The sequence below is a fragment of the Electrona antarctica genome (assembly GCF_951216825.1).
Source record: "Electrona antarctica genome assembly, chromosome: 13".
Classification (NCBI taxonomy): Eukaryota; Metazoa; Chordata; class Actinopteri; order Myctophiformes; family Myctophidae; genus Electrona; species Electrona antarctica.
The window spans coordinates 32,848,360-32,865,494 of record NC_136794.1 but is presented as its reverse complement, the minus strand read 5'-3'; positions in this window follow the sequence as shown (position 1 = coordinate 32,865,494).

The window sequence follows — 17,135 nt, the reverse complement described above, 5'->3', positions numbered from 1 at the left end:
TACATATTGTAGCTCTGTTCTGTGATGGAGCATAAATTAGGCATAATAAGTTGGGTGATGGTATCAGGCCAACTCCATCGTGAGAACCACCTGAACTTTAGCCTGGGCAGCATTCAGTGGCGGTTAGAATGTTCCACGGGCCCTCCACCGCTCCCTTACTTCTTACTACTACCCCCCTGCAGAACGGGACCGTAAATACCACTTCAGACTAAACCCCTCAACGTGGCTCAGTTGCAGCATACCTGTGGCAATGAATATACATAATGTAGCCTCACAGGTTGCATATCGAAAATGTCAAAATGTCCATAACCATTCCTAACGGAGCTAATCAAATACTGGAGGGTGTAGGGCAGGGCTGCTACTCACATATAGTTGTGCCTTCCGTCTGTGGCTGTGATGAATGGGACAGCTTCGGGATTCGGGAAAGTTGATTAAATAGTCTCTTAATTTTTCAATTCAAGTGGTAAAGTTAATGTGGGCATGTCCGTGACAGTCCGTCCATCTTTATGATGGCTGGCTACTGTTGTTGTCTTGGTATTCCTTACATGCAACTTCACTCACCTCCACTCAGTGCATGTGGATGGAGCTTTTGAAAGTGCCTGTGGTAATCTTATGTCTTGTTTTGACTGTTCAAAGAATCAAAACTCAACTTTATCAGGCGATTGCAGGGTAGGGCTAACAACAGCCACACCTGAGTAAATCCGTCTGTACTCTAACGTGCAGCCAGCCAGTAAGCAGCCCCGTTTAAACACTCTATTTCCTGCCTGCGCCGTGAAGGGCCCTTCACAATAAAGCGTCTCCCTTTACCTCCCAATGAACTACATTTTACACTGCTTATTATTGACAGGAAATGTAGTCTTAGTCGCGGTATTAAACTCTTAACAGCGTGTGTTTGAGAGAGAGAGAGAGAGAGAGAGAGAGAGAGAGAGAGAGAGAGTTTACTACCACGCATCGGCTTTCCACCTGGTGATGCAAGGTTACCTGAACATAGAGGCCTGAATTATGTTTCAGCTTCACACTGCTGATGGCTGCTAAGATGGATGTTTGATGAGCGCTCAGAGGGGAGCAGTATGTCTGGCTGAGGGACTCTTGGACAAGTAGACATGTGCAGGCCCGGGAGACAAATCGGTGACCTTCCGAATACCAGGCGGCCTCTCTACCCACTCAGCTGCAGCCGTCCCAACACAGGTGAGTAAGAGAGGAAACAAAGCTTTTAATCACAGCTGACAGGTGCAAGTATGGTGTACCTCATGAGTCTTTTATGCTAATTGCATGCTAATTGTATCACTGCCCATCGTTATATTTAGCAGGTTTTTTCTGTACCCTCTCAACTGCTCCTGTTTACCATAATAGAGATAATGAAGCTCAAGGGTGATTGTGTCAGAAATGAGGATTGATTGTGCGTTTGAATCTGACTCCCATGGTCTTGCTTGGCTTAAGTCAATACTGTCATGGACCGTGTAAACACCGAAAACAGAAAGTGCTCACAGTTTCAAAGTGGGGAGAGGACATCCATATTCATAGTGGAAGTGGAGTGTTTGACGAAACTTGTGGCCTGCTCTCAACTTGGTGATTCAGCACTGAGCTCGTCACAATCGGATAAGATGACAGAATAATATTGATGGGCCTTGTCCTTGCTCATGCTGATACTGTAAGCTGTACACAGATGCAGGGCCACAACATTCCCCTGAGCAACCCCCAGGCTTTACAGTGAAACGGGAGTGACAGACAGACGCCCCCAGGTGCATAATCCTCCGAGGAGAAGAATGGAATCAGTAATGAGAATCTGAGCCGGAGAAGGTGGCCATTCTATTCCAAAGCAATGAATAGCAAGCACATTTTTCAATTATTGACAAAATGCCCTCTGTCTGATGTGGCGCGGGCACAGTGCCTCAGTAATGAGCTGTTGCTCACTTTATTCAATGCAAAACAACAAAAACTAACACGGCTTGCTGAACACATGTTCACGGTGATCATGTTTATTGGAATTAGTAGTGGCAATTTGACAGAATGCAACAAAACTCTTTACATGAAAACACATTTCATGGAAAGTATGATCATATACTGTACAGTATGTATACATTCAGATGTTAAACTGTTTCATTATTACAAACAACATTTAGGCTGTACTGTACTCACAACTGCACAGTGAGTAAAATGTAGTTATTTTAACTCTGACAGCATACCAATGGACACAAGTGGACCATAAAGGGTCCATTTGAAACCATAAATGTTTCTGTACCAGAAGATTAAACACACTATCAATATGGTGCACAGTATCTGACGATGGGTGACAGTATTGTATAGAACAGACACCAATATGTCTTCCTATAAGTTCTACTAAAGCCATTAGACTTTCAGTGTGCCTTCCTATGGAAGGCCCTAATAGTCTTCAGTTTGTGATATGTTCTCCACTTCTTTTAAATGATTAACGACTGGGGATGTATTAGAGAGGCGTGTGTGTGTGTGTGTGTGTGTGTGTGTGTGTGTGTGTGAGTGAGTGAGTGAGTGTGTGTGTGTGTGTGTGTGTGTGTGTGTGTGTGTGTGTGTGTGTGTGTGTGTGTGTGTGTGTGTGTGTGTGTGTGTGTGTGTGTGTGTGTGTGTGTGTGTGTGTGTGTGTGTGTGTGTGTGTGTGTGTGTGTGTGTGTGTGTGCATGTGTGTGTGTGTGTGCATGTGTGTGCATGCGTGCATGCGTGCATGCGTGCGTGATTTCAAAATTGAGAAAGCTCTTCTACTTTGTTGTTCCAGACAGGAGTTTTAGCCTTTTTGATGTTAATTATGTGGCTACAGCGAGAAAGAGACAGGGATATTTCACTGTTTTGGGACATTTAACCAGGCTATTCAGGCTTTTGTGAGCATCCCAGACAGTGTTTAAGTTGCTTGATTCATCACGTTTCGCCGTGAGCTTTGTCAGGTGCTATAGCTCATAGCACCTGACGAAGCTCACGGCGAAACGCGTCGTGCTAATAAATAAGTTGATGCAGTAAGTTGTCCGTCTCTGTTCCCTGAAGTGTGCAGTCCCTTCTTTGGAAGGTTTTTTCCCTTTTTTCTATATGCCTGCTAACTAGACTTGCACCTCCCACGGGTCTTTTTGGATGTGCAGGAGTCCCCTTTTTTGTCTCATATATATATACTGTCAGCTGTCCAGCAGTCCAAATATTATTAAATTGAATTTCAGAATGGGAGGCCTGAGGCCTGAGGCCTACCATACCAGGCCACAGCCAATGTCTGTAAGTCCGGACTGCACAGTGTTTAATGAGGACAAGACTAGGGTGACGGTTAAACCTAACCCAGCGTTTGTCCCTAAGAACTCCAATGCCACTATTGTGCCAGTGGACCTGAGGTTCTTCCACCCCCCTCCTTTCGTGTCAGCTGAGGATGAGAGGTTACACACCTTGTGCCCAGTCAGGGCCATACGGGTGTACATGGCCAGAACGGTTTCCTTCAGGAAAGGAAGTCAGTTGTTTGTGGCATGGGGTACTAGAGTCATGGGGAAGCCGGTGACTAAGGTCAGGCTGTCCCAATGGATTGTGGAGGCCATTCAGGTGGCTTACTCCAGCAGAGGTACTCTACCACCTGTGGGGTTGAGGGCTCACTCTACCCGCAGTGTGGCTGCATCCTGGGCAAGGGCATATCGGTACAGGATGTCTGTTTAGCGGCGAACTGGTCGTCGCCTTCAACTTTTGCAAGGTTTTACAACCTGGACGTTACTGAGCCCTTGGTGGCTCATGCAGTCCTGCAAGTTGCTGAGGGGCGTGGGAACCGCCCTCAGGCCCCCTAGTTCTTGTCCTCATGGACATATCAGTTAGGGGGTTGAGACCAGTATGGTCAGTCTTGCAAGTTGCTGAGGAGCGTGGGAACCACCCTCAGGCCCCCTTGTCCTCAGGGACATATCAGGGGGTTGAGACCAATATGGTCAGGTCAGGGTTTGGGCAACTTCGGTTGCCAGCTCCTGGCAAGTGTGCAAGGTCCTTGGGTCAGGGACCCGATGGACCTTGAGATTATGAACCTATCCCTCCAATCAGACCGAATTCTGATTAAAGGTTAAAGGTTAAAATAACTGAAGGTTATATGATAACCATGGTTATTTAACCAAGACATTTGCGATAGATATGCCGGGTGGCCCTTTTCGTTTGCTTATGCAGAAGAAAAGGGTTTCTCCGGGGTGAGAAGCGGAAGTCGCGGCAGGGTTTAATGCCCTCGTGCGGGAGTGCGCCGCGTCATCGCCTTAAAGGCACAGGCCTCGTGAGTGTATGGAAAGAGTTTTCTGTAAATAAGAACAATTGGGATGTTATATAGACCTGTCATATTACAATACGCGTATTGTTCGCTAATGTTTGTTTACATAACCCTGGTTATGTTATAACCTTTGGTTAACAAACTGCCCTCCCACTCTGGGCGCTTTGGTGTAGAGCACATCAAAGCCTTCTACAAAAACCTAGGTGTTTGTAAAGACGATTTTAAACTTGCAATGGCAACAACAGAGGAGGTACTTAAAAAACTGATGGCCGCCACGTAGCAACGTCGCTCTCCATTGGCCAGAGCACGGGTGAGCCATCTAGCTTTCTTATATATATCTATGCCAATCATCACCCACATAATAACCTCTCCATCAAACAGGGACAGGTCCCCCAAGATTTCAAACTGGCCAAAGTAACCCCTCTGCACAAGAAATAGAGCAAATTAGAACACGGCAACTACCGCCCTATTTCTATTCTTAGATCCATCTCGAAAGTGATGGAAAAAATAGTCTATGAACAGGTTGAAAAGTATCTTGCCACAAAAAAAATGTATGTACGAATTTACACTGAATCCATTCTCTTTGGATCAAATCGTAATCTCAGCAAGGCAGATAGCTTCTTGGTTAGAGTGTATGACAATATTATCACACAAAAAGATGAAATTACGTACCTTGGTTCCATCCTGGACGCAAATCTTTCCAGTGATGAATTGGCCACCAACGTAATCAAAAAAGTCAACCAAAGAACAAGATTCCTATACAGGAGCTCCTTACTGGTCGACAAAAACACCTTGAAGACCCTAACAGGAGCCTTCGTACAAGGTTTCTTCGACTATGCATGCACCTCTTGGTACCACAGCACCTCAAAGGCCCTTAAAACAAGGCTCCAGACTTCCCAAAACAAACTGGTCAGGCTATTACTTGGCCTCACTCCCCGAACCCACCTCACCCCTGCCCACTTTGACTGGTTTACAGCACCTTGCAATGGGTCTGGTCCACAATTGACTAAATTAATTTCGCTCCTATGCCACGAAAATGTGGAACGCCCTACCAACGGTCATTAAGACATGCAAATCCCTTGACTCCTTCAAAACCGCTCTCAAACCGCTCTTGTTTGTGTGCTTGAAATGTGCGATCACAGTTTGCGGTGGGCAAACTGTTAATAAATACTTCAATCAATCAATCAATCAATCAATCAATCAATCAATCAATCAATGACCAAATCTACTGACTGCTCCACATTCTAAACATGTGTCTTTGGTTTGACAATATTATGAGATAACATCTTGAATAACAGTGATCAACAGACTATAAGCAATACTTACAGTACACACGTTACATCAACACATTCTCAGCTCCAAAGGCAGGCACATGGCCAAGCAACAGTATTTAAGTTGTTGGGGACAACCTCTGGCATAATACAGGCCATACACTCAACATTGAAAATGTTGGCAGTCAGGTAAAAAAAACAACTGTCTAACTCGTCCTTGGCATTGTCAAAGAAGGCACACTGTCGATATGCAACTGGAATACGGACACTTGCTTGTCTATCTTCTCGATCGGTATGACTCACAGGGCTTTATTGGCATGAGAAACATACTGTACCAAAGCAAGTATCAAAACATAATAAAAACTATTTAAAGACTTTTTATTTTAAAAATGTTTGGTATTCAGACAGCCAGCAATGGGTAGAACGCTCCCAAAAAAATGTAGTCTCTGTGACACATCTAGGGGCCGCAATCTGCATTGAAAGATGTTCCTAGAAGCTTTGTCATTGGTCGAAAAAAAACCTGGTCGCACTGATTAACCAATCAGGAAGCAGAACGGCAAATCGTTTGCATACAGAAAGGCAGAAAATAGTACAGTAAATGACCATTGCCTTGGTGCAATGTTGGCATCGGATGCAAATGTTACCATGGTCAAACTGCAAAATATGATCGCATCGGGGTGCGATACATCCATTTCATTCTGATAGTGTACACACAACCAACACATGTACACTATCAGAGTTACAACCACTGACAATGTTACTGTGTAGTAAGAAGATACCGGTAGTCAAAAATGATCAATTACATGAAGCTTCCTGCAATGTTCATTCATTGTTAGAGCGTTATGTGGGCTAGCTGCCACTGAAGTTATACATGTGGCAGAATACTGATATATTACTGATTTCAGCTGTTACAATTCCACACATGCAAACATAACCTGCTTTAATTACTTCAGTCTATTAGTAGCTTAATGACTAGTATTCAATATTCAATATTCTGTATTGTCTTTTTTATGTCCAATGTATCTGTATTTATGTTCATACAATTTACATAAGTAACTAAATGCATTTGAAATTCAATTAATAAAATGCTTTTCAGGATTCGAATTCTAAATTAGCAAAAAAAGAAAGAAATCCGGATTCCTATAAAAAATTGCAGGTCCACATGCTCAAACCTCGTCGCTGACGGCTTTTGAGCTTGTACATCATTGACGAAGTAGGGCCATTCATTTGGAAAATATATATGGACATAAGAGGTTTCTGCCCAACAGTTTATGCAATGTGGCCTTCTGGAGTTGGTGTGGAAATATATAGTGGCCCTCTCCATCATCAAAGCTGCCCACCCCTGCTGTAGATCACCCACCTGTGGTATCATGTGTTCCCATGGTCTCCCACAAGGAAGTGGCATCTACCCCATGGCCATAGGCGTATTTATCACTGTCACATCCACTGGGAGAGATCCAAGGGTGAAGTGACCTGTAGCTGTTTAACATGCCGAGCCCACTGAGGAACACGTGTTTCTGTGGCTGTAGAATGAGTGCCAACAACCCCAGCAAGGCCCCCTTCTTACTACAAGATGGATTAAGGAGACCTTGTTGACTCAGAGAGAGACAAAGGGGACTTGTTTGTGATTGTTATGGGCATTCGGTGTGCCATGCTGGATAGTGTAATGTGTGCACAAACATGTATTTTTATTGGGGATGCACGATTCATCGTTAGCATAATCGGAATAGGCCATATCGGTCATATTAATGCCATATCAGTATCGGAACGGTCTCAAAATAATACAGATTATTTAATCGGTTTTCACCAGCAATAATTATTTTAAATTAAAAATGTAAAAAATAATTCATCAATGAGTTCAAAAGTGTCTAGTAACTCTAGTCTAGAACAAATGTCACATCAAATATGATGTAAAATCTTAAAGGTATATTCAGTGATTTCACTTAATTCAAATATCACTTTTTTTGTTTTGTTGTGATAATCCTCCCTACTATAGAGTGTGCTGACCATATTATAAGGAGTTCCTCCGTCCCCAGTTAACCCATGGGGGTCAAAAAGATAGTTTTTGGCTAGGTGGCCCAGCCTTCATCCAATCAGGATAGAGAGGGGCCTTCCGCCAATCATGATCGAGCTGGGGCGGGCCTTGGTATGCGTGCTGTTGGCCTGTTGCGTGTCCCCCCCACTGTAGTGCGTGCATGTGCACATCTTGTTACCGGGGCGGACCGGGGTGTTTTCCAAATCACCCAAATCACTGAATGATCCTTTAAGTAAAAATAAATAAATTATGTATAATTAAAACATTTAATTTGTGTACTCATCTCATTCAGTTGTGAAAACAGATACAAAAGAGTATATGTCATTTATTGATTGATTAAATACTTTATTAACAGGCTTTGGGCCGGCTTGTTTCCATTGTGGTCCTCTGTATAGTATCGGAATCGGTCAGAATCGGTATCGGCAGATATGACCCTGAAAATAATCGGATATCGGAATGAAAACTAGATAGACAAATACATAAATAAGAGTGACCTACTGTATGGGCAACATGGCTCGGGAACCATTGGTTCTTACAAACTAAACCAACACCAAACTAACTACCGTAGTAAGACTCCCTGAGGGCGAGAAGCATCCCTCGTGCACGCATCCACCTGGGTGACTGCAGACTGCTGGCCAAGCGCTGGTGCTTTTGCATGGGCGGTCATATCAACATATGGAATGAATTCTGTACGGCCATATGTGGAGCGTGTCTTCAGTGTACAGGGTTTGATGAGGTGAGATCAACATATGGGTGGAATGTCAGGAAGAACAGGTCAGCTCCATATATGGAGATCTAAGGGTGGTAGCAGGGGCAGTGTTTTGAGATTACAGCGTTTGATGAGGGCCCAGGTAGGGACGGGCCTTAATTTTCAGGGCTGTTGAGAACTCTAGCGGGCCCATCTAGACTAGAGTTTGAATGGACAGGTACCAGGCAAAAGGGAGACATCAGAAGAAGAGGAAGAACGGGTGGGGAAGGATCAACATATGGAATATCAGAACAGGTCAGCTCCGGAGATATAAGGATTTGAGGTTTGAGGTCAGGTCAGATGTAGAGTGGCTAGCCGGCTCCATATATACAGATCTAGGTGATGATCCAGTCTTCTCCAGGGTTTGATGATGTCAGTGTCATAATCTTCATATATGGAGACGGCCATATATGGAGCATGTCACGAGGCATGCGGGACTGACAACCATATATGGTGGCGTGACATGTCACAAGCGTTATACTGTGTGTATATGTATACGTCCATATATGGAGGCGTGACTGACGGAGCGACAGGTTTTGTAGGTTTTCATAGTAAGCATAACACCAGTAAGACGCCTGGGGGTGAGAAGCGACCTCTCCGAGGTGAGGTCGCGTGCGCTTCGTTGACGGCAGACTGCTGGGTGAGCGCTGGCGCTTTGGCATGGGGGCATAGCTATAGGTTGTCTCCATATATGGAGCTCTAGGTGAAAGCCTTCATTATTCCACCTAGAGCTCCATATATGGAGACAACCTATATGGGGCAGATCAGCGTGTGCACGCATCCGCCTGGGTGACGTCAGACTGCTGGGCGAGTGCGGTCACTTTGGCATGGGTTGAACTTTGACCAAGTCAAATGCACAATGAAAACAGGTATGGATACCCATATGGGCAGATCAACACTGACATCATTTGGATCATCAGGTGGGAATAATGACAGTATCTGGATCTCCATATATGGGGATGAACACTGACATCATCATTTGGATCCTCCATTTAACATTCTCAGTATTAATGCAACTCTAAGAAGTGTAAAAGGGTCACACAAATATTAGAGGAATATAGCAAATATACTGTCTCAAAACATTTAACTAGATTTTGATCTGTATAATGCGGGTGAATTTTGTTTTCTACATTTTGTGATGGACCTAAACGTTGAGAGTCAACTGCATGAAGAGGTTCATTGAAAATGTGCTGAAAAATGAACGCACGCGCATGCACACATGCAAGCATACGCACGCACGCACGCACGCACGCACGCACGCACGCACGCACGCACGCACGCACGCACGCACGCACGCACGCACGCACGCACGCACACACACACACACACACACACACCTGATTAGAGTTTCAGATGCCTGTGAGTGTTCAGCGTCTCTCCTGCATTTTACATGAGTGCATGTAACACCACGCTGAATGTCAGACATCAGTGAACCAATAAATGCATTCACAATGTACTTTACCAAGAAAATGTCAAGTCTTGCTGACAATTTCACTAGAAGGCCCCTCTTAAAGAAAATAAATATATATGAAATGTCACTTACGATTTAAAAAAAAAGAAAGTTAATTAGACTGGGCTGAGAGGAGCTACCGGTATACTTTATATTGTTCTAACTCACATTATAACAGAACAGTGGTGAATGCTTTTAGCGCCCACAAGTCATCTTAATGTGTTAGATAAGAGGTTTTCAAAAATGTTCAGGCCAAGAACCCCTTAGCTGAGAGAGAGAGGGAGCCCGATACATATATTAGATACATGTGTTTTCAGATCCCTGGCTTAAACCCTCAATATTTGTAAACTTCACCTTTGGCGGCCTGGGCCGTGACTCAGTGGTCCAGGCACCTTGGCTGGTAATCCAGTCTGGCAGTGTGCCGCGGGTTCGACTCCCGATCCCGACGGCCTTTATTGCATGTCTTCCCCCCATCGCTCTCCCCATTTCCTGTCAGCCTACTGTCTGTCCCTCCATAAAAAATATAAAATAAAGGCGAAAGCCGCAAAAAAAAACATTAAAAAAAATTCCTTTCTTCTTTCCTTGCAGGCTTACGGTAGGTTTCAACATAAATCTCTTCTGTTTTAAACGAACTGAAAGTGTCTTTTTTTTAATCCGCAGGCTGGCTGGTGCGGAAACGATAATAATAATAACAACCACAATGGTGTCTTCTTTCCTAACTTAAATCCTCTTCTTCTTTTCACAGGTGGGAGCGCGCGTCTCGTAGGAGAGGCAGTAACACAGGGGGGTGCCTCTTCAAGTTCAATGAAGGTGAGTAGAAGTTTAACGGTTTGCTTACGACCTTAACAGATGCAGGCGCTTCCCATGGAGATACGAGGTTTTCCTTCCAGGTTTCGATCCATAGAGCCATGTAAGATACAGGTAGGTTATATGGTTTCCTTGTCCATTTCCCACACGCTCCAGCGTGTATTTTAAGCTCCGCTCCTATAAGCCTATAGGAGTAGAAAAACAGCGGGTCATGAATAGCTATGTTGTGGTGAATACGTTCGATACACAATTCAATCATCAAACAATGCAGTGCGTAACCCAGGGGGAGAGAATGTGTAGCGCTTACCACCCAGATGCGAGAGTACGGCACACGCTGCCCTTCCATGTGATGTGAACCAGCCAGCAATGAAACTAAAACAAACAGTGGCTTTTATACCTGTTTGCTGCTTATCAGAACTAGCGCATCAACTCCAGCTGTCCAAGGACACAATTAAGGCACATAAGTATTGGAGAGAATCCGGCCGAGGGCGTATCCAGGGCTTAAAGCAAAAAAAAAGACCCCAAGACTGAAAATGATTTTTTGCAAATCTGCACTGATCTCATTAAATGACCCCTATGAAATCCTCAGGACTGAAATCCGTCCCCAGGACTGAGAACTTTAAGCCATGCGTATCTCACCGGCCGGCATCTGCTAGCTGGCTGGTTACCATGGCAAGGTACTTATAATTCTGGCGTGAGCTCGCAGAGATGCCACAATATATATATATAATAGTGATGGGAGATTAATCGCCATCGGTTAATCAATCAATCAGACCGATTAATTAATCGGTCCGATTTACAGATGTCTTTACAGATAAACACGCCCAAAGTAACAGCTTGAACAGATCTACAAGCTCACAATATTAAATATAAAGGTATTTAAGTTAAATATGACTTGCCTAAGCCTGCAGTGCAGACACCCTGTTACATGTATTTTTCAGAATGGACAAAATTATTATAATTTTTAAATACAGAATGAGATCATATCGACATCGGTAATATCGGTTATCGGCCATAACACCAATTCATTATATCGGAGATCGATATCGGCCAAAATGTCTCATCGGCACATCCCTAATATATATATATATATATATATATACACACAGTATAATTTTCTTTTAAGAGTGAAGAGATATAGGCTCTCTTGAGCCTATATCTCTCTTGAGGTGAAGTGACGTCGGCAAGGTAAATGTAGGCTAGGCCTATATGAAAACACTACTGTCCCATTGTGCAAGTGAATTAAATGGAATAACATTTGATTGTGAGTTAATAAATATAGGCCTATACAAGGAGGTTAAATGAGAGGCTATTGTGCAGTCAAAGTTACCAATACAAGCTAGTTAATTCAGCATTCTTTAATTGACCAGTCATGCCGGTATGATAGGCCTGAGGCCTACCATACCAGGCCTCAGAGAGCTACCATTGTGTGGCACATCTATGCACGGAATATCTATGTTCACAGTGAAATGACTGTTGGTAGGGCGTTCCACATTTTGGTGGCATAGGAGCGAAATTAATTTAGTCCCTTGTTTGTGCCGAATCTGGGTTGCACATGGTTTGTTGAACTCGTTCTGGTGTTGTGGGTATGGACTTCGTTGACATTAAGGAAGTATTTGGATAGGTACATGGGTATCTTGGTGGTGTATCGAATCTTGTGGACCAGACCCATTGCAAGATGCTGTACTCTGTGGTCAACCCAAACCATTCCAGCCTGTCAAAGTGGGCAGGGATGAGGTGGGTTCGGGGAGTGAGGCCAAGTAGTAGCCTGACCAGTTTGTTTTGTGAAGTCTGGAGCCTTGTTTTAAGGGCCTTTGAGTCGAAGTCGAAGAAACCTTCCTGTTAGGGTCTTCAAGGTGTTTTTGTTGACCAGTGAGGAGATCCTGTATAGGAATCTTGTTCTTTGGTTGACTTTTTTGATTACGTTGGTGGGCATTTTATCACCGGAAAGATTTGCCTAGGCTCCAGGACGGAACCTAGGTAGGTAATTTCATCTTTTCGTGTGATAATATTATCAGCCACTCTAACCAAGCCATCTGCCTTGCTGAGATTACTATTTTATCCAAATAGAATGGATTCAGTTTTTCCCAGGTGTAAAGATAGTTTGTTATCAGCGAGCCAGGTGCAGATTCTACCGAGCTCAGTGCCGAGGGCCTTTTCAACCTGCAGTTTCTTCCTGTCCGAGACCAGCAGTGCTGACTCATCTGTGAACAGTTGCAGTCACAAGCTGTTGTCATGTCGTTTACATATATTAGGAACAGTAAAGGCCCTAGTATGCTCCCTTGTGGAACGCCACAGCTCACTGGGAGGGGGTGGGGGTTCCGTTCACCTCCACCATCTGTTCTCTCCCCTCCAGGTAGGATTGCATGCAGCTCACTGATGTGCTATCAAAACTATTTCCCCTGTACACCAAAAATAGCCAATCTCACAATGCATCTGCGACGCCTTGTGACTTTTCATATTAATGGTATACATTTACATATTTTTGGCTAATGTTCCCCCCAGAATAGGAATACTAGGGTTAAATTGGTTAATCTAAACACAAAAAGCACACCCATGTGATCTGTGAAGTGAGGAGCGCTCTTATACATCATCATACACCATCTCATTCCGGCCAATCAGAATTTGCGTCCTCACCTTCGTCTTCAATGTTTGTGTTACACAATGTTTGTGTTTACACAAACACTCAAAATTGTCCATTCAATGTTAAAGGCATTTGATGTTAGGACAAAGTTTGTGTTTGCACACACACTAAAAGCTGGACATAGGAGGGGATATCGCCCCTCAAAAATTAAGTTCCTATCACCGCCCCCCTGCAGCAGTATATCTGAGGACCCCCTAGTGGTACCGTCCCCCTGTTGAAGACCCCTGTATTGACTGTACGTGGGGGTTAAATTCAGCTGAGTGCCCGTTGATTTACTTTGGAGTGTTGGAACGCTGATAGGTTTAGTTGAATACATAATGGTCTCTCAGGGCTAATTGTTTACCCTAAACTAATTGGTGGAGCATTGAAAGGGATGAGTTTGGCTCAGGCCCAGTCATACACTGTCACGGTCTGTGACAGGTCTTATGTTTTCTTGTGTACCCTGTTCTTGGTTTTAGTTATTGTTTTACCTTTCTGTTGTATTCCTGTGATTTTGAAGTATTGTGTTTCCCCTGTGTCTTAGTTCCAGTTTGAGTTTCACCTTCAACTTGTGTACCTTTTGTTTTGTAGTATTGTTTTGTGCCTTCCTGTCTGCCACTGTAGTTCTGTACCTGCCTTGTCTAACCTGTATTGTGATTAGTCTTTGTTTTTGACCTGTGTCCTCTTAGTCCCCCAGCCAATCCCTGTCTTGATTTTGAGTTTTGTTTCACCTGTGCCTAGTTAGTCTGTGTCTATTTTTACTCCCCTGTTTGTTCAGTTCCCTTAATTGCTAGTTCGTCACTTTATGTCAGTAGTGGTCAGCTCCTCGTGTATTCATGATGTAACTCCTAGTGTATTCCTGGTATATGTACTTCCAGTTCCTTGTATTCCTTGTGTTGGTTTTTTTTTGAATAAAAACCTTGCATTGAAACTCATCTGCCTGCGCCTATCTGTCTGCTATTTGGTCCTAAAGCTCCTGCCTTTGCACTGTGACATACATGGGTTGGGGGGTGCATGATGAATTATGACCCATGCATGCTAGTGTCCAAAACCATGAGAGGGCAGTGGCAGCTTATCGAAAAGGTGCAAACTCCAGAATGGTTCGATTTGACTTGCATGTGGGTGAAGGTCAAATAATCATCTCTCCTGACATTAGTGCAAATGCACTGTAATGTGTTACAGTAGTCACCTCATGTCAAAGGGGAGTATGTACGGATAGGGATCATGATACTGTGTATTATGCCTGGCTTGTAGACATATTATTCACTGAATGGTAGCTCAAAAATGTTAGTGATGGAATTGCCACAGGCTGGCCCAGCAGCATCCTCAGATAAGGGATCATCAGGTGGGAGCAAAAACAAAATATATATGCAATTTAAATTATAGAGAGAATCGGGCTTGGATCATATTATGAAGGTGATACTTGCTTGACACTTGCTTGACACTTCCACGGCGTGGGCTCGGCTGAAAATGGCAGCCAATACCGTGACGCATTCTGCTGCAACATTACTGAACTGCACTGAGACACTGGCAAAGAAAGGCCCTTGCAGAAAGCTGCACTCAGACTTGGAAAATAGCCTTAGGATTCTGCAACACACTTGATGCACAATGCTTTCATTCAGTATACAGAACTCTCTGTATACTGGTTTCCCTCTACACCAAATGTCATAGCAGATATACAAGCTCACAATGTGTCACAATGTGGCATGTGGTGAGCTTGTATATAGGCTACGTTCGCCCCAGAATAGGGACGCTAGGGTTAAAGGGGAGGCGTCCAAAGGCGTTACGTGGCATGGAATGAGTTAGGGTTGAATATGACTCAGAGAAAATTTGGCTTGACTTATCTTGACGTACGTGACCACAAAAATAGGTGCATCATTGAGAGAGAAGACAAATCACCCCCATGTTTTCCTATATACATGTTTAATGTTCAATGGTTTTTTTTAAACGCCATTGACAATAAAGATAATTTAATGCTTGTTTGTTTTACATCATCATTACATCACTGTAAGATGATAGGAGCGCTCCTCACTTCACACAGGTGTGATTTTTTTGTTCCAAACATTCAAAATGTAATTTGTTATGTCTCACCATGCAAGCACATGAGCCAAACTCAAGTACCCTTTTGCTAATAGATTCAAGGACAAGCTTACAGCCAGCAAGGTCATCATGGCTGGTGAAAGAATGTGCTGTGATCGTAATCTTCTTGGAACTAGCAATTCATTTGCAAAGGTTGCAGCTAATTACACAATCTGCACTGAGGACCGGCTCTATTGTGCATGTGAGGAAAGACATAAAAGCTACTAGATGAATGGCAAGTAGCCTACAGTCTCATCAACAGCATCCAAATGTCAAATTAAGCATAGTCAACTTCAACTAGCATCACTTAACAGCAGATATGAAACGTGTGGGAATGGATAATATATGCCAGGGGGAGGCAGTTTAGAGACCAGGATTATTGCATGTATTTTTTCCAAATTTTGTATTGTTATTTGCTAGCATAGGCCAATAGTAATAGAATAGAATCCATTGACAAATCTCTTCTATCAATTATTTAGGGCACGCACGCACGCACGCACGCACACACACACACACACACACACACACACAGTGCTAGTCTAATGACAATGGACTGGAGTCATACATAAAGTGTGATGACCTGTGTCACCGAGGATTTGGCAACTGCACCTTTTCAACGGCCTGACAGCCTTGTCCCTTACCTTTTAATTTGGTTTTTGATACTACTGTATCAACATAAGGGAAAAGTGAAGGTCGGATTAGGCCTAACAATATAATACGTAATTCGACCACAATTCTTCCTCAGTATGCTGAGAAACTTGAAGTCACTGACCCTCTCCGACACCATCAATGTAGATGGGGCGCGTGGCTGTCTTCTCCGCTTCTTGTCGTTGTGTTGATAATCAGCTCCTTGGTGTTCTTGACATTGAGTGTGACGTTGACACCATTGTGTCAGTGACCTGACCTCATCCCTGTAGTGTAGGCTGTCTCATCGGCGTTGACGATCAGGCATGTTGTCAGCATACTTGATGATGATATTGGAGCTGTGCATACTGTATGGCCATGCAGTCGAGTGTGTAAAGGGAGTAGAGAAGAGGGCTCCGCATGCAGCTCTGAGGGGCCCCCGTGTTGAGGGTCATTGAATCTGATGTGATGCTGTCCAATCTCACCACCTAGTGACGGCCCGTCAGGAAGTCCAGACCAGTATACAGCCTCACAAGACCGGACGCATGCCCAGATCTCTGAGCCTTATGTCAATCTTTACAGGAACTACTGTCTTGAATGCCGAGCTGTAGTCCACAGACATACAAATAATTGTAAGTCAATTAAATACAGACAGACAAATCTATGTTTTGTATTTTATGAAAGCTTGACACCAGTTTTTCATTTCCATGAGTCATGCTCATTTGTTTATTTTTGGAACATAGTTTTTATATGAAGCAATATTAAACACGTCTATGGGAATTCAAAATGGGGGAAAATGTGACCCGGGTAGGATGTGTAAATTACTTCATGACTTTGGTGCTCTTCTAGAGTCTATGAGAACAATATAATAAATAACTATAATAACCAGCTATAATAAATATATTATCCTTCATTGTATGACAGTGTCACACAAAAGTAGCAAGAATAGATGATCTACAAGCTCACAATGTGTTGTGAAGTTAAAGATAAAAATCTAAATTCAAAATATTTGAAAAGTGGCTAAATAATTACATTGGATCCATTGGAAGTTTGGAACACAGGTTATTATTTCCTAAAAGGTAACGGTAAAGTGACAGCAACAATATACTATAGTTACTATATGAAGATTCCAGGTGTATCTAAAACGGTCAAAAGTCTTGCTTATATGATGAGACTGAGAAAGGAGTGTAACATTATGAAGAAAAAAGGGGCACACAAGAGGTCATCGTCACCAACGGAGACTGCAACGTTTTCATTT